Source organism: Lissotriton helveticus, chromosome 1_1 (assembly GCF_964261635.1).
Source record: "Lissotriton helveticus chromosome 1_1, aLisHel1.1, whole genome shotgun sequence".
Lineage (NCBI taxonomy): Eukaryota > Metazoa > Chordata > Amphibia > Caudata > Salamandridae > Lissotriton > Lissotriton helveticus.
The window spans coordinates 218,426,398-218,439,848 of NC_136057.1; the positions used below are offsets into that span (position 1 = coordinate 218,426,398).

At 37.3% G+C, this 13,451-nt stretch overlaps 5 non-coding genes across 5 annotated transcripts; all 5 read right to left on the reverse strand.

The window, feature by feature from the left end:
- Window positions 1-1,825: 1,825 nt before the first annotated feature.
- Window positions 1,826-1,898, reverse strand: TRNAK-UUU (transfer RNA lysine (anticodon UUU)). Its single transcript has one exon. It is a non-coding gene; the product is annotated as a tRNA-Lys (tRNA).
- Window positions 1,899-3,834: 1,936 nt separating this feature from the next.
- TRNAK-UUU (transfer RNA lysine (anticodon UUU)) lies at window positions 3,835-3,907 on the reverse strand. The gene has a single exon. It is a non-coding gene; the product is annotated as a tRNA-Lys (tRNA).
- A 1,936-nt stretch (window positions 3,908-5,843) lies between these two features.
- On the reverse strand, window positions 5,844-5,916 carry TRNAK-UUU (transfer RNA lysine (anticodon UUU)). The gene has a single exon. It is a non-coding gene; the product is annotated as a tRNA-Lys (tRNA).
- A 1,936-nt stretch (window positions 5,917-7,852) lies between these two features.
- Window positions 7,853-7,925, reverse strand: TRNAK-UUU (transfer RNA lysine (anticodon UUU)). Its single transcript has one exon. It is a non-coding gene; the product is annotated as a tRNA-Lys (tRNA).
- A 3,945-nt stretch (window positions 7,926-11,870) lies between these two features.
- Window positions 11,871-11,943, reverse strand: TRNAK-UUU (transfer RNA lysine (anticodon UUU)). Its single transcript has one exon. It is a non-coding gene; the product is annotated as a tRNA-Lys (tRNA).
- Between the last annotated feature and the right edge of the window lie 1,508 nt (window positions 11,944-13,451).

Genomic DNA, 13,451 nt, shown 5'->3' on the forward strand with positions numbered 1-13,451 from the left:
AACAAATTGATGTTTTAACCCCTTCCATGCTCATGACGAGCTCAGCTCGTCGTGCAGTACACTTGTCGTGTGCTTATGACGAGCTGAGCTCGTCATGAACAATGGATTTACAGATCATTCAGCACAGGAGGAAAATCTCCTGTAGCATTGAAGGTGTTAAGCATTTGAAATTTCAGCAGCACACGTAATCCATTTTAAATCCTGAAATTTGTACTATCTCATTTTCGGCTGACTTAGAAATCATGTGTCTAAAATGACCTTGTGAAATCAATAAAGTGCCAAATACTATTACTACCTACTAAATTACATACATTTTCAGCAGTTTCTTTGGGAACTTCCTCTTGGGCATAGATTATGCAATGTTTTCAAAGCAAACAGTCTCTGTTTAAGTAGACTTTCTTTCACTGCCATTTTGGTAAATGTTTCTGGTGATGCAGACGCAGGCATTGCTTGTTACTGTTTCAATTAGTTATAAAATAAGAGGAGGGATAAAATTGACCCAGCTGGTGTTTGAACACAAAGCCTTTGAATGCTTTTGCTACATTCGTCTAGGACTCCAAGCCGCTATCCATTGCACTAGAGATCCGACCTGATTCAACACGGTGATCAGAGATTCACAAATAAAAAGATGACCTATCAGCTGTTGACCAACTTTATCAAGTTAATCGGACACTACCTTACATTTTGAACATTGAATTGGGTAAAAGATAATCAACAAACTACATGATACAGTTTGGGTAAGTCTTCTTAACCCTTGTCAAAGAATGTAGAAGACAGATGGGTATGTAATGACTTGATTAAGACTTTTTTGAAACATCTCGAATAGGACTCCCCATTCATTGGATCCTGAAAAGAGTATGCAATTGATATACCTTTTCTTTAACCAAGCCGCCTGAACAGGGACTTGAACCCTGGGCCCTCAGATTAAAAGACTGATGCTCTCCCGACTGAGCTATCCAGGCTCGGAGAGGCCGCTCCACAAAATGACCTTATCAACATTTGGAAGTGTCCCAACTATCACTACGTTTCTTAAGATGGTTGCCGGTATTAAGTACTGAATACGCGGAATATAATAATGAATTGGTACTTCAAGCATTTGAAATCTCTTCAGTAAATTTAACCTTATTGTAAGTCCTGAAATTGCTACTATCTCATTTTTTTTGCTGACTTAGAAGTCATATGTTTTTATTGACATTGTAAAATTAAGGAAGGGCCCAAAATCTTACTTCTGAGTAAATTACATTTTCATAAGTACAGCTGCCAATTTCCTCTTCTGCAAAGATTGCGTAATTTGAATAGTATCTATTTAAAATAGACTTCCTTTCACTGCCCTTTTTGGTGAAGCAGAAGCATGCATGCACTGTTTATTACTCTTTTAAACAGTTATGAAGTAAATAGGGATAAAACTGACTCTGGTGGGATTCGAACCCACAACCTTTGAATATCTTTTTTACATTCACCTAGAAGTCCAATGCGCTATCCATTGCGCCAAAGAGCCAATACGCTCTGATTAGGTGCAGAGATATTCTGAAATGAAATAATGTTGATCAGCTTTATAAAGTTCATTTGATACTATAACCATGGATTTATTTTGAATATTGAATTGGGGAAATTATATTCACCGTCTCAAGTTACATGATACCTTAGGTAAGTCTACGTACGACTTAAGTTTAGTCAAATGGCACATGATATATGAGGCAGATGTGCATTTCACAACTCCATGAAAGACGTTTTTGCAATTTTAGTAATGGAATATCTTATTCGTCATGCAGGGGAACACAAAAAGAGCATCCAATTAGAGTAATTTTTCTTTAAAGGAAGCAACCGCCTGAACAGGGACTTGAACCCTGGACCCTCAGATTAAAAGTCTGATGCTCTACCGACTGAGCTATCCAGGCTCTGCTATACTCTGTCTTAAAATCAGCTAAACAAATGTGGACGTACACTGACCTACACTCTGTGTATTAATATGGTTACATATATTAGCAATCAAATTTGTAGAGTTTAATAACAAATTGATGTTTTAACCCCTTCCATGCTCATGACGAGCTCAGCTCGTCGTGCAGTACACTTGTCGTGTGCTTATGACGAGCTGAGCTCGTCATGAACAATGGATTTACAGATCATTCAGCACAGGAGGAAAATCTCCTGTAGCATTGAAGGTGTTAAGCATTTGAAATTTCAGCAGCACACGTAATCCATTTTAAATCCTGAAATTTGTACTATCTCATTTTCGGCTGACTTAGAAATCATGTGTCTAAAATGACCTTGTGAAATCAATAAAGTGCCAAATACTATTACTACCTACTAAATTACATACATTTTCAGCAGTTTCTTTGGGAACTTCCTCTTGGGCATAGATTATGCAATGTTTTCAAAGCAAACAGTCTCTGTTTAAGTAGACTTTCTTTCACTGCCATTTTGGTAAATGTTTCTGGTGATGCAGACGCAGGCATTGCTTGTTACTGTTTCAATTAGTTATAAAATAAGAGGAGGGATAAAATTGACCCAGCTGGTGTTTGAACACAAAGCCTTTGAATGCTTTTGCTACATTCGTCTAGGACTCCAAGCCGCTATCCATTGCACTAGAGATCCGACCTGATTCAACACGGTGATCAGAGATTCACAAATAAAAAGATGACCTATCAGCTGTTGACCAACTTTATCAAGTTAATCGGACACTACCTTACATTTTGAACATTGAATTGGGTAAAAGATAATCAACAAACTACATGATACAGTTTGGGTAAGTCTTCTTAACCCTTGTCAAAGAATGTAGAAGACAGATGGGTATGTAATGACTTGATTAAGACTTTTTTGAAACATCTCGAATAGGACTCCCCATTCATTGGATCCTGAAAAGAGTATGCAATTGATATACCTTTTCTTTAACCAAGCCGCCTGAACAGGGACTTGAACCCTGGGCCCTCAGATTAAAAGACTGATGCTCTCCCGACTGAGCTATCCAGGCTCGGAGAGGCCGCTCCACAAAATGACCTTATCAACATTTGGAAGTGTCCCAACTATCACTACGTTTCTTAAGATGGTTGCCGGTATTAAGTACTGAATACGCGGAATATAATAATGAATTGGTACTTCAAGCATTTGAAATCTCTTCAGTAAATTTAACCTTATTGTAAGTCCTGAAATTGCTACTATCTCATTTTTTTTGCTGACTTAGAAGTCATATGTTTTTATTGACATTGTAAAATTAAGGAAGGGCCCAAAATCTTACTTCTGAGTAAATTACATTTTCATAAGTACAGCTGCCAATTTCCTCTTCTGCAAAGATTGCGTAATTTGAATAGTATCTATTTAAAATAGACTTCCTTTCACTGCCCTTTTTGGTGAAGCAGAAGCATGCATGCACTGTTTATTACTCTTTTAAACAGTTATGAAGTAAATAGGGATAAAACTGACTCTGGTGGGATTCGAACCCACAACCTTTGAATATCTTTTTTACATTCACCTAGAAGTCCAATGCGCTATCCATTGCGCCAAAGAGCCAATACGCTCTGATTAGGTGCAGAGATATTCTGAAATGAAATAATGTTGATCAGCTTTATAAAGTTCATTTGATACTATAACCATGGATTTATTTTGAATATTGAATTGGGGAAATTATATTCACCGTCTCAAGTTACATGATACCTTAGGTAAGTCTACGTACGACTTAAGTTTAGTCAAATGGCACATGATATATGAGGCAGATGTGCATTTCACAACTCCATGAAAGACGTTTTTGCAATTTTAGTAATGGAATATCTTATTCGTCATGCAGGGGAACACAAAAAGAGCATCCAATTAGAGTAATTTTTCTTTAAAGGAAGCAACCGCCTGAACAGGGACTTGAACCCTGGACCCTCAGATTAAAAGTCTGATGCTCTACCGACTGAGCTATCCAGGCTCTGCTATACTCTGTCTTAAAATCAGCTAAACAAATGTGGACGTACACTGACCTACACTCTGTGTATTAATATGGTTACATATATTAGCAATCAAATTTGTAGAGTTTAATAACAAATTGATGTTTTAACCCCTTCCATGCTCATGACGAGCTCAGCTCGTCGTGCAGTACACTTGTCGTGTGCTTATGACGAGCTGAGCTCGTCATGAACAATGGATTTACAGATCATTCAGCACAGGAGGAAAATCTCCTGTAGCATTGAAGGTGTTAAGCATTTGAAATTTCAGCAGCACACGTAATCCATTTTAAATCCTGAAATTTGTACTATCTCATTTTCGGCTGACTTAGAAATCATGTGTCTAAAATGACCTTGTGAAATCAATAAAGTGCCAAATACTATTACTACCTACTAAATTACATACATTTTCAGCAGTTTCTTTGGGAACTTCCTCTTGGGCATAGATTATGCAATGTTTTCAAAGCAAACAGTCTCTGTTTAAGTAGACTTTCTTTCACTGCCATTTTGGTAAATGTTTCTGGTGATGCAGACGCAGGCATTGCTTGTTACTGTTTCAATTAGTTATAAAATAAGAGGAGGGATAAAATTGACCCAGCTGGTGTTTGAACACAAAGCCTTTGAATGCTTTTGCTACATTCGTCTAGGACTCCAAGCCGCTATCCATTGCACTAGAGATCCGACCTGATTCAACACGGTAATCAGAGATTCACAAATAAAAAGATGACCTATCAGCTGTTGACCAACTTTATCAAGTTAATCGGACACTACCTTACATTTTGAACATTGAATTGGGTAAAAGATAATCAACAAACTACATGATACAGTTTGGGTAAGTCTTCTTAACCCTTGTCAAAGAATGTAGAAGACAGATGGGTATGTAATGACTTGATTAAGACTTTTTTGAAACATCTCGAATAGGACTCCCCATTCATTGGATCCTGAAAAGAGTATGCAATTGATATACCTTTTCTTTAACCAAGCCGCCTGAACAGGGACTTGAACCCTGGGCCCTCAGATTAAAAGACTGATGCTCTCCCGACTGAGCTATCCAGGCTCGGAGAGGCCGCTCCACAAAATGACCTTATCAACATTTGGAAGTGTCCCAACTATCACTACGTTTCTTAAGATGGTTGCCGGTATTAAGTACTGAATACGCGGAATATAATAATGAATTGGTACTTCAAGCATTTGAAATCTCTTCAGTAAATTTAACCTTATTGTAAGTCCTGAAATTGCTACTATCTCATTTTTTTTGCTGACTTAGAAGTCATATGTTTTTATTGACATTGTAAAATTAAGGAAGGGCCCAAAATCTTACTTCTGAGTAAATTACATTTTCATAAGTACAGCTGCCAATTTCCTCTTCTGCAAAGATTGCGTAATTTGAATAGTATCTATTTAAAATAGACTTCCTTTCACTGCCCTTTGTGGTGAAGCAGAAGCATGCATGCACTGTTTATTACTCTTTTAAACAGTTATGAAGTAAATAGGGATAAAACTGACTCTGGTGGGATTCGAACCCACAACCTTTGAATATCTTTTTTACATTCACCTAGAAGTCCAATGCGCTATCCATTGCGCCAAAGAGCCAATACGCTCTGATTAGGTGCAGAGATATTCTGAAATGAAATAATGTTGATCAGCTTTATAAAGTTCATTTGATACTATAACCATGGATTTATTTTGAATATTGAATTGGGGAAATTATATTCACCGTCTCAAGTTACATGATACCTTAGGTAAGTCTACGTACGACTTAAGTTTAGTCAAATGGCACATGATATATGAGGCAGATGTGCATTTCACAACTCCATGAAAGACGTTTTTGCAATTTTAGTAATGGAATATCTTATTCGTCATGCAGGGGAACACAAAAAGAGCATCCAATTAGAGTAATTTTTCTTTAAAGGAAGCAACAGCCTGAACAGGGACTTGAACCCTGGACCCTCAGATTAAAAGTCTGATGCTCTACCGACTGAGCTATCCAGGCTCTGCTATACTCTGTCTTAAAATCAGCTAAACAAATGTGGACGTACACTGACCTACACTCTGTGTATTAATATGGTTACATATATTAGCAATCAAATTTGTAGAGTTTAATAACAAATTGATGTTTTAACCCCTTCCATGCTCATGACGAGCTCAGCTCGTCGTGCAGTACACTTGTCGTGTGCTTATGACGAGCTGAGCTCGTCATGAACAATGGATTTACAGATCATTCAGCACAGGAGGAAAATCTCCTGTAGCATTGAAGGTGTTAAGCATTTGAAATTTCAGCAGCACACGTAATCCATTTTAAATCCTGAAATTTGGACTATCTCATTTTCGGCTGACTTAGAAATCATGTGTCTAAAATGACCTTGTGAAATCAATAAAGTGCCAAATACTATTACTACCTACTAAATTACATACATTTTCAGCAGTTTCTTTGGGAACTTCCTCTTGGGCATAGATTATGCAATGTTTTCAAAGCAAACAGTCTCTGTTTAAGTAGACTTTCTTTCACTGCCATTTTGGTAAATGTTTCTGGTGATGCAGACGCAGGCATTGCTTGTTACTGTTTCAATTAGTTATAAAATAAGAGGAGGGATAAAATTGACCCAGCTGGTGTTTGAACACAAAGCCTTTGAATGCTTTTGCTACATTCGTCTAGGACTCCAAGCCGCTATCCATTGCACTAGAGATCCGACCTGATTCAACACGGTGATCAGAGATTCACAAATAAAAAGATGACCTATCAGCTGTTGACCAACTTTATCAAGTTAATCGGACACTACCTTACATTTTGAACATTGAATTGGGTAAAAGATAATCAACAAACTACATGATACAGTTTGGGTAAGTCTTCTTAACCCTTGTCAAAGAATGTAGAAGACAGATGGGTATGTAATGAATTGATTAAGACTTTTTTGAAACATCTCGAATAGGACTCCCCATTCATTGGATCCTGAAAAGAGTATGCAATTGATATACCTTTTCTTTAACCAAGCCGCCTGAACAGGGACTTGAACCCTGGGCCCTCAGATTAAAAGACTGATGCTCTCCCGACTGAGCTATCCAGGCTCGGAGAGGCCGCTCCACAAAATGACCTTATCAACATTTGGAAGTGTCCCAACTATCACTACGTTTCTTAAGATGGTTGCCGGTATTAAGTACTGAATACGCGGAATATAATAATGAATTGGTACTTCAAGCATTTGAAATCTCTTCAGTAAATTTAACCTTATTGTAAGTCCTGAAATTGCTACTATCTCATTTTTTTTGCTGACTTAGAAGTCATATGTTTTTATTGACATTGTAAAATTAAGGAAGGGCCCAAAATCTTACTTCTGAGTAAATTACATTTTCATAAGTACAGCTGCCAATTTCCTCTTCTGCAAAGATTGCGTAATTTGAATAGTATCTATTTAAAATAGACTTCCTTTCACTGCCCTTTTTGGTGAAGCAGAAGCATGCATGCACTGTTTATTACTCTTTTAAACAGTTATGAAGTAAATAGGGATAAAACTGACTCTGGTGGGATTCGAACCCACAACCTTTGAATATCTTTTTTACATTCACCTAGAAGTCCAATGCGCTATCCATTGCGCCAAAGAGCCAATACGCTCTGATTAGGTGCAGAGATATTCTGAAATGAAATAATGTTGATCAGCTTTATAAAGTTCATTTGATACTATAACCATGGATTTATTTTGAATATTGAATTGGGGAAATTATATTCACCGTCTCAAGTTACATGATACCTTAGGTAAGTCTACGTACGACTTAAGTTTAGTCAAATGGCACATGATATATGAGGCAGATGTGCATTTCACAACTCCATGAAAGACGTTTTTGCAATTTTAGTAATGGAATATCTTATTCGTCATGCAGGGGAACACAAAAAGAGCATCCAATTAGAGTAATTTTTCTTTAAAGGAAGCAACAGCCTGAACAGGGACTTGAACCCTGGACCCTCAGATTAAAAGTCTGATGCTCTACCGACTGAGCTATCCAGGCTCTGCTATACTCTGTCTTAAAATCAGCTAAACAAATGTGGACGTACACTGACCTACACTCTGTGTATTAATATGGTTACATATATTAGCAATCAAATTTGTAGAGTTTAATAACAAATTGATGTTTTAACCCCTTCCATGCTCATGACGAGCTCAGCTCGTCGTGCAGTACACTTGTCGTGTGCTTATGACGAGCTGAGCTCGTCATGAACAATGGATTTACAGATCATTCAGCACAGGAGGAAAATCTCCTGTAGCATTGAAGGTGTTAAGCATTTGAAATTTCAGCAGCACACGTAATCCATTTTAAATCCTGAAATTTGGACTATCTCATTTTCGGCTGACTTAGAAATCATGTGTCTAAAATGACCTTGTGAAATCAATAAAGTGCCAAATACTATTACTACCTACTAAATTACATACATTTTCAGCAGTTTCTTTGGGAACTTCCTCTTGGGCATAGATTATGCAATGTTTTCAAAGCAAACAGTCTCTGTTTAAGTAGACTTTCTTTCACTGCCATTTTGGTAAATGTTTCTGGTGATGCAGACGCAGGCATTGCTTGTTACTGTTTCAATTAGTTATAAAATAAGAGGAGGGATAAAATTGACCCAGCTGGTGTTTGAACACAAAGCCTTTGAATGCTTTTGCTACATTCGTCTAGGACTCCAAGCCGCTATCCATTGCACTAGAGATCCGACCTGATTCAACACGGTGATCAGAGATTCACAAATAAAAAGATGACCTATCAGCTGTTGACCAACTTTATCAAGTTAATCGGACACTACCTTACATTTTGAACATTGAATTGGGTAAAAGATAATCAACAAACTACATGATACAGTTTGGGTAAGTCTTCTTAACCCTTGTCAAAGAATGTAGAAGACAGATGGGTATGTAATGAATTGATTAAGACTTTTTTGAAACATCTCGAATAGGACTCCCCATTCATTGGATCCTGAAAAGAGTATGCAATTGATATACCTTTTCTTTAACCAAGCCGCCTGAACAGGGACTTGAACCCTGGGCCCTCAGATTAAAAGACTGATGCTCTCCCGACTGAGCTATCCAGGCTCGGAGAGGCCGCTCCACAAAATGACCTTATCAACATTTGGAAGTGTCCCAACTATCACTACGTTTCTTAAGATGGTTGCCGGTATTAAGTACTGAATACGCGGAATATAATAATGAATTGGTACTTCAAGCATTTGAAATCTCTTCAGTAAATTTAACCTTATTGTAAGTCCTGAAATTGCTACTATCTCATTTTTTTTGCTGACTTAGAAGTCATATGTTTTTATTGACATTGTAAAATTAAGGAAGGGCCCAAAATCTTACTTCTGAGTAAATTACATTTTCATAAGTACAGCTGCCAATTTCCTCTTCTGCAAAGATTGCGTAATTTGAATAGTATCTATTTAAAATAGACTTCCTTTCACTGCCCTTTTTGGTGAAGCAGAAGCATGCATGCACTGTTTATTACTCTTTTAAACAGTTATGAAGTAAATAGGGATAAAACTGACTCTGGTGGGATTCGAACCCACAACCTTTGAATATCTTTTTTACATTCACCTAGAAGTCCAATGCGCTATCCATTGCGCCAAAGAGCCAATACGCTCTGATTAGGTGCAGAGATATTCTGAAATGAAATAATGTTGATCAGCTTTATAAAGTTCATTTGATACTATAACCATGGATTTAGTTTGAATATTGAATTGGGGAAATTATATTCACCGTCTCAAGTTACATGATACCTTAGGTAAGTCTACGTACGACTTAAGTTTAGTCAAATGGCACATGATATATGAGGCAGATGTGCATTTCACAACTCCATGAAAGACGTTTTTGCAATTTTAGTAATGGAATATCTTATTCGTCATGCAGGGGAACACAAAAAGAGCATCCAATTAGAGTAATTTTTCTTTAAAGGAAGCAACAGCCTGAACAGTGACTTGAACCCTGGACCCTCAGATTAAAAGTCTGATGCTCTACCGACTGAGCTATCCAGGCTCTGCTATACTCTGTCTTAAAATCAGCTAAACAAATGTGGACGTACACTGACCTACACTCTGTGTATTAATATGGTTACATATATTAGCAATCAAATTTGTAGAGTTTAATAACAAATTGATGTTTTAACCCCTTCCATGCTCATGACGAGCTCAGCTCGTCGTGCAGTACACTTGTCGTGTGCTTACGACGAGCTGAGCTCGTCATGAACAATGGATTTACAGATCATTCAGCACAGGAGGAAAATCTCCTGTAGCATTGAAGGTGTTAAGCATTTGAAATTTCAGCAGCACACGTAATCCATTTTAAATCCTGAAATTTGGACTATCTCATTTTCGGCTGACTTAGAAATCATGTGTCTAAAATGACCTTGTGAAATCAATAAAGTGCCAAATACTATTACTACCTACTAAATTACATACATTTTCAGCAGTTTCTTTGGGAACTTCCTCTTGGGCATAGATTATGCAATGTTTTCAAAGCAAACAGTCTCTGTTTAAGTAGACTTTCTTTCACTGCCATTTTGGTAAATGTTTCTGGTGATGCAGACGCAGGCATTGCTTGTTACTGTTTCAATTAGTTATAAAATAAGAGGAGGGATAAAATTGACCCAGCTGGTGTTTGAACACAAAGCCTTTGAATGCTTTTGCTACATTCGTCTAGGACTCCAAGCCGCTATCCATTGCACTAGAGATCCGACCTGATTCAACACGGTGATCAGAGATTCACAAATAAAAAGATGACCTATCAGCTGTTGACCAACTTTATCAAGTTAATCGGACACTACCTTACATTTTGAACATTGAATTGGGTAAAAGATAATCAACAAACTACATGATACAGTTTGGGTAAGTCTTCTTAACCCTTGTCAAAGAATGTAGAAGACAGATGGGTATGTAATGACTTGATTAAGACTTTTTTGAAACATCTCGAATAGGACTCCCCATTCATTGGATCCTGAAAAGAGTATGCAATTGATATACCTTTTCTTTAACCAAGCCGCCTGAACAGGGACTTGAACCCTGGGCCCTCAGATTAAAAGACTGATGCTCTCCCGACTGAGCTATCCAGGCTCGGAGAGGCCGCTCCACAAAATGACCTTATCAACATTTGGAAGTGTCCCAACTATCACTACGTTTCTTAAGATGGTTGCCGGTATTAAGTACTGAATACGCGGAATATAATAATGAATTGGTACTTCAAGCATTTGAAATCTCTTCAGTAAATTTAACCTTATTGTAAGTCCTGAAATTGCTACTATCTCATTTTTTTTGCTGACTTAGAAGTCATATGTTTTTATTGACATTGTAAAATTAAGGAAGGGCCCAAAATCTTACTTCTGAGTAAATTACATTTTCATAAGTACAGCTGCCAATTTCCTCTTCTGCAAAGATTGCGTAATTTGAATAGTATCTATTTAAAATAGACTTCCTTTCACTGCCCTTTTTGGTGAAGCAGAAGCATGCATGCACTGTTTATTACTCTTTTAAACAGTTATGAAGTAAATAGGGATAAAACTGACTCTGGTGGGATTCGAACCCACAACCTTTGAATATCTTTTTTACATTCACCTAGAAGTCCAATGCGCTATCCATTGCGCCAAAGAGCCAATACGCTTTGATTAGGTGCAGAGATATTCTGAAATGAAATAATGTTGATCAGCTTTATAAAGTTCATTTGATACTATAACCATGGATTTATTTTGAATATTGAATTGGGGAAATTATATTCACCGTCTCAAGTTACATGATACCTTAGGTAAGTCTACGTACGACTTAAGTTTAGTCAAATGGCACATGATATATGAGGCAGATGTGCATTTCACAACTCCATGAAAGACGTTTTTGCAATTTTAGTAATGGAATATCTTATTCGTCATGCAGGGGAACACAAAAAGAGCATCCAATTAGAGTAATTTTTCTTTAAAGGAAGCAACAGCCTGAACAGGGACTTGAACCCTGGACCCTCAGATTAAAAGTCTGATGCTCTACCGACTGAGCTATCCAGGCTCTGCTATACTCTGTCTTAAAATCAGCTAAACAAATGTGGACGTACACTGACCTACACTCTGTGTATTAATATGGTTACATATATTAGCAATCAAATTTGTAGAGTTTAATAACAAATTGATGTTTTAACCCCTTCCATGCTCATGACGAGCTCAGCTCGTCGTGCAGTACACTTGTCGTGTGCTTATGACGAGCTGAGCTCGTCATGAACAATGGATTTACAGATCATTCAGCACAGGAGGAAAATCTCCTGTAGCATTGAAGGTGTTAAGCATTTGAAATTTCAGCAGCACACGAAATCCATTTTAAATCCTGAAATTTGTACTATCTCATTTTCGGCTGACTTAGAAATCATGTGTCTAAAATGACCTTGTGAAATCAATAAAGTGCCAAATACTATTACTACCTACTAAATTACATACATTTTCAGCAGTTTCTTTGGGAACTTCCTCTTGGGCATAGATTATGCAATGTTTTCAAAGCAAACAGTCTCTGTTTAAGTAGACTTTCTTTCACTGCCATTTTGGTAAATGTTTCTGGTGATGCAGACGCAGGCATTGCTTGTTACTGTTTCAATTAGTTATAAAATAAGAGGAGGGATAAAATTGACCCAGCTGGTGTTTGAACACAAAGCCTTTGAATGCTTTTGCTACATTCGTCTAGGACTCCAAGCCGCTATCCATTGCACTAGAGATCCGACCTGATTCAACACAGTGATCAGAGATTCACAAATAAAAAGATGACCTATCAGCTGTTGACCAACTTTATCAAGTTAATCGGACACTACCTTACATTTTGAACATTGAATTGGGTAAAAGATAATCAACAAACTACATGATACAGTTTGGGTAAGTCTTCTTAACCCTTGTCAAAGAATGTAGAAGACAGATGGGTATGTAATGACTTGATTAAGACTTTTTTGAAACATCTCGAATAGGACTCCCCATTCATTGGATCCTGAAAAGAGTATGCAATTGATATACCTTTTCTTTAACCAAGCCGCCTGAACAGGGACTTGAACCCTGGGCCCTCAGATTAAAAGACTGATGCTCTCCCGACTGAGCTATCCAGGCTCAGAGAGGCCGCTCCACAAAATGACCTTATCAACATTTGGAAGTGTCCCAACTATCACTACGTTTCTTAAGATGGTTGCCGGTATTAAGTACTGAATACGCGGAATATAATAATGAATTGGTACTTCAAGCATTTGAAATCTCTTCAGTAAATTTAACCTTATTGTAAGTCCTGAAATTGCTACTATCTCATTTTTTTTGCTGACTTAGAAGTCATATGTTTTTATTGACATTGTAAAATTAAGGAAGGGCCCAAAATCTTACTTCTGAGTAAATTACATTTTCATAAGTACAGCTGCCAATTTCCTCTTCTGCAAAGATTGCGTAATTTGAATAGTATCTATTTAAAATAGACTTCCTTTCACTCCCCTTTTTGGTGAAGCAGAAGCATGCATGCACTGTTTATTACTCTTTTAAACAGTTATGAAGTAAATA